The 12,299-nt window shown below is 34.8% G+C and overlaps 1 protein-coding gene across 1 annotated transcript in view; it reads right to left on the bottom strand.

The window, feature by feature from the left end:
- LOC141523752 (glutathione S-transferase-like) overlaps positions 1–12,299 on the bottom strand; it is a 78,782-nt gene that overhangs the window by 50,259 nt on the left and 16,224 nt on the right. The gene's annotated exons all lie outside the window — the stretch shown is intronic.

Here is a 12,299-nt window from a genome sequence, read left to right on the forward strand (position 1 = left end):
TTAGGGTATAAAAATGTCAGTCTGCTATGAAAGGCCTGTCACCTACATCTAAAATGTTGACTTAACTTGTCAATACTGTCTGATCAGCTCAGAGAGATCACCAATAAATTACTTCATTTGGATCAAGAAACCTCAAGATAACAGATATCTGGGATGAGGAGAGAACAATTCTATTATTATTTGTAAACATTTCCTCTCCTAAGTGGGAATGCTTATCAATAAAAATTTGAAACAAATATTATAAGATATGAGAGTATCATATTATAAAATTATGTCATTTATGTGAAATCTCATTGATTACCTGACTCAGTTTTATGATTCTTTGTCCTTTCTGTATAAAATGCCCCCCAAATTTTGTATTGAGGTTGGCATTTATAAGCCATGGCATGTAAGGATGCCATGTACCCATGGGTTTTGGGTAAGATCCTTGAGAATAGGGGCAGCTAGGTGGTACAATGGATAGAGCACCAACCCTGGAGTCAGGAGGACCTGAATTCAAATTCAGCCCCAGACACATAATAATTGCTTATTTGTGTTGGTCAAGTCACTTAACCACAAAAAAATTCTAGAGAATAAAGCTTTATTTATAAAACTAACTTTGTTATTTCCTTTTTAAGTCTAGGAACATTATGGTTAGCAGTAATGGTTCTGTGACTCTACTAGATGGGAATCTGAGGAGGGACAGAGCTTCTATTTAGATTCAGATGTGCTCCTTGGAAGGAAAGAAGTCTGGAAAATAGGTTCTTGGTCTATAGTCAGATGTGTTCCTTGAGAGGAAAGAGGTCTGTAATTTTTTTAATTCCAGCTCCATTCTGGACCAATGTTTTATTTTTTTTAAGTGGCCCAATATGGCATTGACTATTTTTCTTTTTTAAAAATTTATTTACTTTTGAATTTTACAATTTTCCCTCTAATCTGGCTTCTCTCCCCCCAACCCCCACAGAAGGCAGTCTGATAGTCTTTAACATTGTTTCCATGCTTTACATTGCTCCAAATTGAATGTTTGAGAGAGAAATCATATCCTTAAGGAAAAAATAAAATATAAGAGATACAGCATCCTCAATTTGGATCAATGAACAACATGGAAGCAAAGTAAAGACTAACAGATTGCTTTCCGTGGGGGTGGGAGGAGGGAAGTAAGTTTGGGGAAAAATTGTAAAACGCAAATAAAATCTTTAATTAAAAAAAAAAAAGAATGGCATAGTTTCCAAGAAGAGAAAGGTGCCTTTCTCAGTTTCCTCGGCCACCATCAGACCTCTGCTGAAGTATTGTGTTCTGTTCCGGATGTGTGGACTAAGAGGGATGTTGGTGAGCTGTGAAGATCCCTAAGGGGACAACCAGGACAGTGAAGGGCCTCCAGTCCATAGCCTTATGGCAGTCATTGAAGCCAAGATTCAGAAAGAACGTGTCAGATATGTCCAAGTATTTGAAGAGCTGGTCCATGGAGGAAAGAAAGAGTCAAAGGATTCTGTGTGGACAAAGCAGCTCAAATGCAGTCCTATACTAACTCATGACCCTGGACAAGTCACCTACCTCAGTTCCCTAAACTGTAAAATGGGGGTAAATATCCCCCCATCCCAGGGCTGTGGGGTCAAATGAGATAATATTTGTAAAGTGTCTAATGTATAATGGGCATTTAATAAATACTTCTTTACTCTGGGAAAAAAATAAAATATAAGAGATAGCAAAATTACAAAATTGAAAATTATTTTCTGACCAGTCTTAACATCATAATTAGCCTGTTTAAAAAAAACCTTATAATAATAATGCTACTTTATATTAGAAGTTTCTGTGTTGTGTGTGTGTGTGTGTGTGTGTGTGTGTGTGTGTGCTCCCCCAGCAGCTCTTCTTTAATCTTCACTGGGCCAGAGAACTAAGAAGTGGTCACTGGATTATTTGGGGGGGGGGTTGGGAGAGCTAGTTCAGAGTCCCTAAAAATCTCACAACAAAGGATGACACTGCACAATCTTTGTTCTACTAAAAATTGTCTCTCTAAACAATGCTGGTTGTTGAGTTCTTATTAAATACTCAAGTGTTACTTTCAGAATAAAGAATGTAAGCTAAAAATCTTATTCTGATATTAACTATTTTTCAATTGGAAACTACATAAAGAAAAGGCTTTTGAGGGGTTGAAAAAAAAGAGGAATTTATGTAGCAGGAGTTAAGGACCTATAAATCCAGATTTTGGTTTGATTTAATGCAAAATTTAGTTCTGAAGGAAAAAAAGTAACAGGAAGATATAAATTAAGAAAAGCATTAAAAATGCAATCACCTTTTTAATTAGAGAATCACATATGGATTGATTTTCTGTGTATTACTAAGTATATACATTGTTTCTGTGCATTACTAAATATACACATTGAGAGGGTTTTTAAGTTGAAAAATACTTATTTGGATTATGATATTGTAATGTTCATGAATGTTCTAATATTAACAAATATTGCTCAATAATTGGGAGTTTAAAATAGTGCTATAAACAAAGAGAATAAATGAATCAAGACAAACTAAATTTTTATATATTATTATTACTTATAACCACAGTTTTTGACATTTTATTTATGAATTCAAAAGATTGTTAAGTACAAAAAAATCTTGTAATCATAAGGATAAAGGATTTTTAGAATCATCAGGTCATAAATCTTTATCAAAAATTTTTCTCGGGGGTGGCTAGCTGGCGCAGTGAATAGAGCACTGGCCTTGGAGTCAGGAGTACCTGGGTTCAAATTTGACCTCAGACACTTAATAATTACCTAGCCATGTGGCCTTGGGCAAGTCACTTAACCTCATTGCCTTGAAAAATCTAAAAAAAAAAGAATTTTTCTCCAAGGAAATCTGATGAGCATTTAACAATTTTAACCACCTGATTTTATTAATTTTAATGAACTTAATTGCCAATAAGTGGATTATTCATATGATGTCACTCTTTAAAGCTAATATTTTAAAGATATTTGATTTAAGTTTGTTTGTAAGTTTAGTTAGGTATTTTTCTCCCTATCTTAAACCAACAGACACTTCCTTTTGTAAATACTCCTGAGTTCAAGGAAGGTAGTATTTGGAAGTTCTGTGGTAATTTGGTTTATTGCCTATGAAGAACTTTATGAGATTAATTTATAATGCCTAAAAATAAATTTTTATACTAATTTAGGTTTGATAAATTCCAATTTCAAGATTTATTTTTTCTTTAAGATTGAATTATAGAGATGTCCATTACTTTATAAGTTCATAATTAATGTATTGTCCTTTTTAACATCAGGAATGTTTTTTTTTAAAGAGAACTTAGAAAAAACTTTTGTAAAAGTTTTTTAATATAAGATCTACTAAATCTTCAAATCTCTAAGCTAATTTACTGCAAATAATGTGATAATATTTGCTTATAGCTGGCATAGAAAAGTTTATATTTTCTTTTAAGATTACTAGTTGTGAAAATAATTTTCTATTGGGTTAATATTAACAGCATTTAAAGTTTGTAAGTAGAAACATATGTTTTGAAATTATCATGTCTATGATTGAGTTCCTGAGGAAATCTCATTTCCTTTTTTAAGATTGATAAAAATATATTTGGGTAGAAGTGAATAAACTCATGAAATTACTAGATGTTCTACTTTAATGAATAAGATAATGATATCTGTAGTCATATCACATGGAATGGATAAATGACCAGATATTTGACCCATGGCCAAATGAGGAATAAAGAATTTTCCTTCATATGCTCTGAGGAAATGTAAAGTTAAAGGACCCTCTTTCTTTTTTAGTATGCACATGGCATTCTGCACCCCTTTGACTCAAACAGGGTAGTTGGATACAAGATTTGGTATGATTCTTAGTATAATTTGTAATAGTAATTTTGAATTTTAAAATATGGTAGTAAAAAACTGATATCTTATTATCTGATCTTGCTATCTCTTATACTTTATGTTTCTTCCTTAAAGATATATTTCTTTTCCATCACATTCAATTTGAATTAATGTATACCATAGAAACAATGTAAAGACTGACAAATTGCCTTTTGTGAGGGGTGGGAGGAGGGAAGTAAGATTAGGGGGAAAAAAAACTTACGGTAGTAGTAATTTTGTAATAATCAAATGTATTATAATTTTCTCAACCAAATATGTATATAAATATATAAAAGTTGGGGTTACTATACTTTAAATTTTATTACTACTCATCTTCTTTCCATTTTTTCCTACAATATCACCATTGTATGTGTTGCTTGCTATATATACAAGTGCTTAAGCATATTAATAAGAAAAAATTTTTAAATTTCTTTCTATATTTTATATATTCCAAGCCTTTTGTTGTAAAATCACCAATGTGACATGGATAACATTTTATGATTTTTCCTGTAATATTTATTATTACCACTATATGTTCATAATCAATACATGTCATTTTTCAGATCCTTTAGTCTATAAAGTATAGAAATGAATCTCTGTCTGATTATGGGAAATTGCTATTAAAAAAAATTTCACAGGAATGAAAATTGGTTTTCTAGGGGACCATAGTCTGTAGAAGCCAGGGGGAAAAAAAACCAAAGGAGAGGGTTTTTTCTAAATTTTCAGGTGAATAGATAAGAATTGAAAGGGTGATTTTTCAGTGTGGTCTGAGGTTGCACTCCCAAGAATGTGACTTTCAGAAAATGTTTCACCTGGCAGACTGAGGATCTGGTTTGGGGCACTTGGCTTCTCCCACATGACCTCCACCTGGTCAGACATTTAAATACATTAGGGACCATTTTCCTTTCTTTTATATCCCTCATCTTTATAGTAAATTGCTATAATCAAGTCAGATAATATTAAAATCAGGTATAGAAATTTTAGTAATTTTGGCTGATATTTATCAAAATTCTAATAGCCAGTTAGGCAGTAGAAAACCTCATTGTTATAGAAGTTTAGTTTGTTAAGTGGAAGAGCATCCTCCAAAAGGGGGAATAACAAAAATAATAATGCCAATTAATCTCTATTTATAACTCAGTTTTCTATAAATATCAATAAGGCAATTGAGAAATCAAATTGTGAATCATCTTCAACTAAAGGATTCCAGAATTTCATTTTCTGGTAATGATAACAGTAAGTTGACTTGCTTACTTGCTTAAAATGTTAAGTTTTGGGGTGGCTAAGTGGCGCAGTGGATAGAGCACCAGCCCTGGAGTCAGGAGTACCTGAGTTCAAATCGGACCTCAAACACTTAATAATTACAATAACAAAACAAAACAATTCAGGTTGCTTGTAGAGATTTTTCCTTTCTGTTAAAAACTTAAGTTTTTTTTTTCTTTTAGGATTTTGCAAGGCAAATGGGGTTAAGTGGCTTGCCCAAGGCCACACAGCTAGGTAATTATTAAGTGTTTGAGACCGGATCTGAACCCAGGTACTCCTGACTCCAGGGCCCATTCTTTATCCACTGCACCACCTAGCTGCCCCAAGTAACCTGAATTGAAGAGAAATCTCTGAAGCAACATACTAAGTCATAGAACTGCATAAAGAACTGCATATGGTGATTCCAAAAGAAATGAATCTGAAATCTTTCCTTGCTGCTTGCTGCTTTATCTTTATGATCTATATCATCAAAAGAGGATTACTCCCTTTGAATATCTGTAATTTGCCTCTTGACATTGTAATTGTATTGCCCACTTTATGTGTTGTTATGGATTTAATTTTTACCTGCTCATATTTCTTGGAAAAGTTAAGTGCCAAGAGATATGTTAATATTTTTTCCCTTCAATGTTCCCTTCATCTCCTTAAATCTTTATCTGATTGATCTACAAATGACATTTAAGTCTATTCAGATCAAAATGGGGGAAATATCTAAGTCTGATACTCTTTAATTCTATATTTTTGATAAAAATTAAGTCTCTTAACCTTTAACTAATAGTTATAAATCTGAATGTCAACTCGTTGTGTAAAAATGTCAGTCTGCCATGTAAGGCCTGTCTCCCACATCTAAAATGTTGACTTGGCCTATGTCAATACTACCTTGAAAACTCAGTGAAAGCACCAATAAATTCTTTTACCTGGATCAATAAACCACAAGAGAAGAGATATCTTAGATGAGGAAAGGGGAAATCCTATGGCTATTGTAAATATTTACTCTCCAGCCTAAGTGAGATTCTTGTCAATAGGAATTTGAAGTAAATAAGATATGAGAGGATCATATTGCAAAAATACATCATCTATGTGAACTTTCATTGGTTACCTGACTCAGCTTTATGATTCTTTGTCCTTTCTGTATAAAATACCTCCAAGTTGGAATTTGTAAAGATGTCATCCACCCATGGTTTTTTGGTAAGATCCTAGAGAATAAAACTTCATTTATAAAATTTATTTTGTTATTTCATTTTTAACCGAAGAAAATTATGTTTAACACTAACATGGTGCTAAGTCCAATTTTTTCTATAATTCTGAAGGATCATAAATGTTTCAATTTTGAAATTTCTAAGCCTTGGAACAAAAAAAAAGATTTTTTTTAATTAAAAATTGGTCCATTCATTCTAAGAAACTGACTCAAATGTCTTTATCTTATATTTGTTGGTGAATCTACCAGGCATTTATTTAAATTATTAAAATATGATAATATTTTATTTTTTTAATTACTTGTAATTTTTGAGTTCCAAATTTTTCTCCCCTCCTCCAAAATGGCATGCAATCTAATGCAGATTATACATATATATATGTATATATATATATATATATATATATATATAGGCAAACTTGTTAAACAATTGACTACATTAGTAATTTTGTGAAATATTAAAAGAAAAAATCCACAAAGAAAAAAGAAAAAGTGAAAATAGCATGCTTCAATCTGCATTCAGTTCTTTCTATGCTTGTGGATAACATTTTCCAACATGATTCTTGTGGAATTGTGTTGGATCATTGTATTGCAAAGAATAGCTAAGTCACTCATAACTAATTATTGCATGATTTTGCTATTACTGTCTACAGTGTTCTCTACTTGTTCTGATCACTTCACTTAGCATTATTATTTCATGTTTTCCTAGGTTTTTCTGAATTTTGCCTACTCTTCATTTCTTATACACAAAAGTATTCCAATACATTCATGTTGGATCAAAAGAGATTAGGCATTTACCCTCTAGGCTTTTGTCCCTAATTATTGAAACACCTTTTCTGCTTTTAAAGGATTTTCAGGAAATGTTAAGAGTCAGGCGTGATAGAGGCATGATGTGATAGGGGAACTTTCCCACTGCCCCCTGAATTACATTATTTATAAGGCTACCTATGATTAAACCCATTTTAGTCATCTTGAGGAACACGAAAAGGGTAGAGACAGATGAAATGGACATTGATCTCTTCTCATTTAGATGTTCCAAATCTCCCCTTGTGAAGTCTGTAAATCTGTCCAGCTGTTGTTGCTGAGGATCAACTAATTTCCAGAATCTGGAGGAAGCAAAAGAAAATACACACTATTGTTTCAACTTTTTCTGACTTCAAATCTGGAACTTGGACCTAGCTCTGCTTGAAGTCCATGTAATCAACTCTAGCCTTCCAGACCCTTCTCCAGACTCATCTTCTTCCTTCCAGCTGGTTAGTCTTAAGCGAGTCACTTCCCTTTTCAAGACCCGTTGTTTCCTTGTCTGTAAAATGGAGGAGTTGGATAGGTGATCCCTAGGGATCTAGGATCCTGTCACCTTTCTGGTTTTAAATCTTTTGAGACCATTATTTCAGTAACCCTGCACAAAATTCACAGGCTAAATGTTGACTCAGCACCTTGTTATCCCTAAAATTACAAGATTTTTGACTCTCATCATGGTAGCCTCACAATGTACCAATATTTGAGTATAGTTCCAATATTTGAGTATAGCACAAGAGCATCTATGTGGTATACTGCCAAGATAACCTTTTGGTTAGTAAGGTTCATGTTTACTCTTGATAATCTAACCAAATCTAGACAATAGCAATGTTTTTTTCCTGTTTAATTTGTCAACAGAGAAAGTCAAAAGGGTGAACCCTTGGTATAAAGGAAGATAGCACTATAAATGGAAGTAAATGCAAAACTATTTATTGAAGGAAGGAATGGCGGGCAGGCTGGGTCAGAGCAAACTCCAACAGTGGGCAGTGGGAGAGCAAGTCTTTTTATAGTGTATTGGATATAGGAGGCAGTATGGTATGGTTTCTATGGACTGGGAGTTGTTGGGGTCTTCTTGGAGGATTTGTTTTGTTTGGGGGGGGTCCACCAAGGTGAGATTGTGTGTTGTTTGGAGTTTCTATGGAGGTTAAGGTTCATGTCCTTAGGAAAGGATAATCAATGGGGCTTTACTGGGCAACAATGAAACAGTACTGGATCCAACATTCCAGCCTTCTTTTAATTTTACTAAGGAGGATTGGGATCAGAAGTCAGTTCTTCTGGAACTGAGAGGGATGATATCATCAGGTACAGCAAACGGTAAAGGATGGAACTGTTGGTATCCTTGTGCCCCAAGTAGCATCATGGATTTGGTCATCTGAGATGTTGCAGTGTTCATTATTTTATGGATGAAGGATGTAAGCATCCAAAACAAAGGAGGACCTAAGAAGAGTGCCAAGAAGTCCATGATTAGTGGGGTTAATATGGGAAGGAGTCAAGGGAGTATGTGGAAAGACTGAAATCAACTGAACCAAGTGTCAACTTGAGATCCTATCAGCCAATTTTTTAGCAGCATCTGGAACCAATCCAGACTTATTAACATAGAAATAATATTCTTCATCAAGAAACAGAGGCCTCCTTTTTCTGCTGTCAGTAAGTCCAAGCCCTGTCTGTTTTGTAAGGTTACAGCAGCTAGGGAATTCAGCTGATCTTGAATTTATAGAAGACTTTTGGCTATATCATCAAGACTTTCCTGAAGGTCTTGTGATATCTGATGAAAATAATAGAGAGAAGTTATGATACCACCTACCCCCATGATCACACCAGAAAGGATGCCTATAACTACTAAGAAAAGAATAAAGGGCAGCTAGGTGGATAGAGCACTGCCCTGGAGTCAAGAGGACCTGAGTTCAAATCTTATCTCAGACACTTAATAATTGCCTAGCTGTGTGACCTTAACCTCACTGCCTTACCAACAAAAAAGACAGAAAAAAAAGAAAGGAATGAGAGACAGAGCCCTTCAGTACCCTGCATGTGTCTTGAGGGGGACAGGAAGGGACTGATTGTTAGCTGTCACCTCAATGTGAACTGGACAAATACCTGTCCAGTTAATAGGAAGACATAGGTATACAGCATTCCCACAGAGGAATCTAAAGCTTACTCCAAGATGGAGAGAGAAAAGGTGTGCAAACTCATTCCTCTCTCTGTGCCAAAGTGAAAGAGAACCTGAAAGGGCTAGACTTGCCATGGGTCATGGTCAGGGACATGGCCATGGGCTTGGTGGACTGGGAAACAAGGTGGGATTCAAAGGTCCCCTTGAGGGTAGGTGTAGTTACAGATACAACAATCTTTGGTAAATCTCAAAAGAGTGTCAAGAGAGGGAGCACTAATCAGTGGGAGAGAAACTGGAGGAGGAGTTTATGTCCGACATGGAAAGTAAGAAAGAAAGGTGTCTGCTTGCTTTTTGGGAAGAAGGCAGCCATTCTGAGTTAGCCAGGACCTTTGCCACATTGCCCCTTTAGAGAGGTGAGCTTGTTTTTCATCCACTGTCTATTCTGAATTCAGAAAAGGCAAGGTAACTAATTGAAGGTGTGTATAGGGTTGGTGTGCCTCCTCTTTGGCCTCCTGGTTGGCTTTTTCATTCCCAGCTGCCACAGAGGGGGACATGCCCTGATGTCCCTTAAATTGATCACCATCAAAGGAGAGGAGGAGGAACATAAGCGTTCCCTTAGGCAAGATCAGAGAGTCAGCTGGAGCTCAAGAGCCTTCAGGATTCCCTGTTCCTGTTCCTCCTCTCCTGGGTTTGGGTTTTGGCACCAAATGAAATTACAAAATTCTTGAATATCATCATGGTAGCCTCACAATGTTCCAATATTTGAGTAAAGTTTTGAAGCACAAAAGCATCCATGTATTATACTGCCAAGATGATTTTTTGGTTAGTAAGATGCATATTTGCTCTTGTTAATCTTACCGAACCTATACAATGGCAATGATTTTTTTTCTGTTTAATTTGTCAACAGTGAAAGGTCAAAAGGTGAACTCTCCATAAAAAGGAGTAAATGGAAGTAAATGCAAAACTGTTTATTGAAGGAAGGAACAGCAGTGGGCTGGATCCAAACAGACTCCAACAGTGGGTAGTGGGAGAGCAAGTCTTTTTATAGGGTATTGAATATAGGAGGCAGGGTGATATGGTTTCTGGACTGGAAGCCGTTGGGGTCTCTTTAGAGGATTTGTTTTGTTTTGGGGGGGGCTCTCCAAAGTGAGATTATGTGTTATTTGGAGTTTCTATGGAGATTAGGATTTATGTCCTTAGGAAAGGATGATCAAATGCTACTGGGCAACAATGATATTCAAGCCTGGATCAACAAAGTCTCTCTTAATGAGCAGTAACCTAAATAGTCTTGAACTAAAGAGAACACAGACTAGTGTTGAAATCAGATTTTTGTAGTTCTTGTTGTTGTTTGTCCTTTGTTCTTGAAAGGACCAAGATATCAGGAATCTGATGTCATTACATGCAATTGAATTGGATTTGAGGAAGAGAGGTTTATGCAAAGTCACCAGCCTCACTCACCTCAATGGACTCAGATGTCTCAGGAGGAGAAAGTGTAATTAAATAAAACCTATACAAAAGATAACCTGGTGTTATATATAGCCTGAATATATCTTGTTTGTTCATGCTTGCTTACCTATTATCACCTCAGTAGACTGAGATTTTGTTTCTCATTGAGACTAGGTCTTCCTGCCTCAATAAAATAAGATGCTCTCTATAAAGTGCTTAACATAGAACTTGGGACACAGTCAATACTTAATAAATACTTGTTTCCTTCCTCTGTCCTCATCTTCCATCTCACCTTGGCTAGAAGTACAGCAGTTGCTCATAAACCAAATCCTCTTGCTCATCAGCTTGTAGGCATTGTTGCTGAATCCATCACTTCTCTACACTTCCCATCTCTTCTCAAAACCCAACTAATTTTTATTTTTTCCCCTCTTCTTAAAAATATTTATTGTTGATAATTTTCTCTTTTTCTTTTTTGTACATCATCATCACCTCCTACTTTCTCTGCCCATTCCCAATAGAATCCTCATAAAAAATTAGTTTAGTGAAGTGTAACAAATTTACACATTGGTTATGTTAGATGTTCAACTTTAGAGATGGGGTAAGAAATATCTGGTCAGAAATATTTCTGATACTCGCTAGCTGGGTGACCCTGGGAAAATCTTTTAAGTTCTTTAAATTGCCTTTAATAATTCTGTAGCAATTTTAAAAAACCAAGTAATAGATTAATTGAGAACTGCAGTAATGGAGAGAATCACCATACTGAAGAAATCACAGATCCTTTGAAGGTTCATAGATTTAATCTTTAAAGAAAATAATTTTTTTTGGAACTGATTCTGCTTTATTGGCTAGCTCGAATCCTCCCCTGAGGTGTGGATGAATAGGCTAAATACTTAAGAATCCATGATTCCATTTCCTTCCTCTTCACTGGAATAACTCTCATTCATTTTTACTTTTCCAAGTTCTGGTCTTTAGACATATTTTCTTAAGGAGCACAAAAGGTATATTTATGTTCAGTTTAATGCTTATACATGTGGCCAAAAAATCAGAAACAAAAACAATACAACTGAGGGACAAGGCAAAAAAGAAAGAAAAAAAACAAAAAAATTAATTCCTACAAGTTGTAGGCACTGTGTATATAATATATATTAAAAAAAATCCAGATTGAATGTACTTTTTTCTCCTCTTTTTTTTTTCAATTTAGAGTAATCTCATAAGATCATAAATCCAGAACTGGATGGGATCTTAGAAATAATTAAATACAATATTTTATAGATACTGAAACTGAGTCTCAGAGAAATCAATGAATTGACAAGCCAATAATTTAGTATTTTCTTTTTCTTTTTTGTATTCCATCATGGGAGTCTTTTTCTTTGGGTGTAGGGAAGTCTATTTGTTTTGCTTCATTTCAAACATTTACTTTGTTAATTTAAAAAAAGAAGTCAATCACAGACCTTGTTTTTCTGTGTGTATCTATTAGAGTTTCTTTTGGAAGAAGGCGTTTGAGAGGGACTGTCCCAGGAGAGGAGGAAGAGGGAGAAATTAGAAACTGAAGTGTTTGCCAGAATGTTGTCTCTGGCTAGAGACTCAGAGTTTAAAGAAAAGGTAGAGAATTATAGATTCCTCTTTTTTTTAAACAACTCCAGAGCTGAGAGAGGATATTTTG

Source organism: Macrotis lagotis, chromosome 5 (assembly GCF_037893015.1).
Source record: "Macrotis lagotis isolate mMagLag1 chromosome 5, bilby.v1.9.chrom.fasta, whole genome shotgun sequence".
Taxonomy (NCBI): Eukaryota; Metazoa; Chordata; class Mammalia; order Peramelemorphia; family Peramelidae; genus Macrotis; species Macrotis lagotis.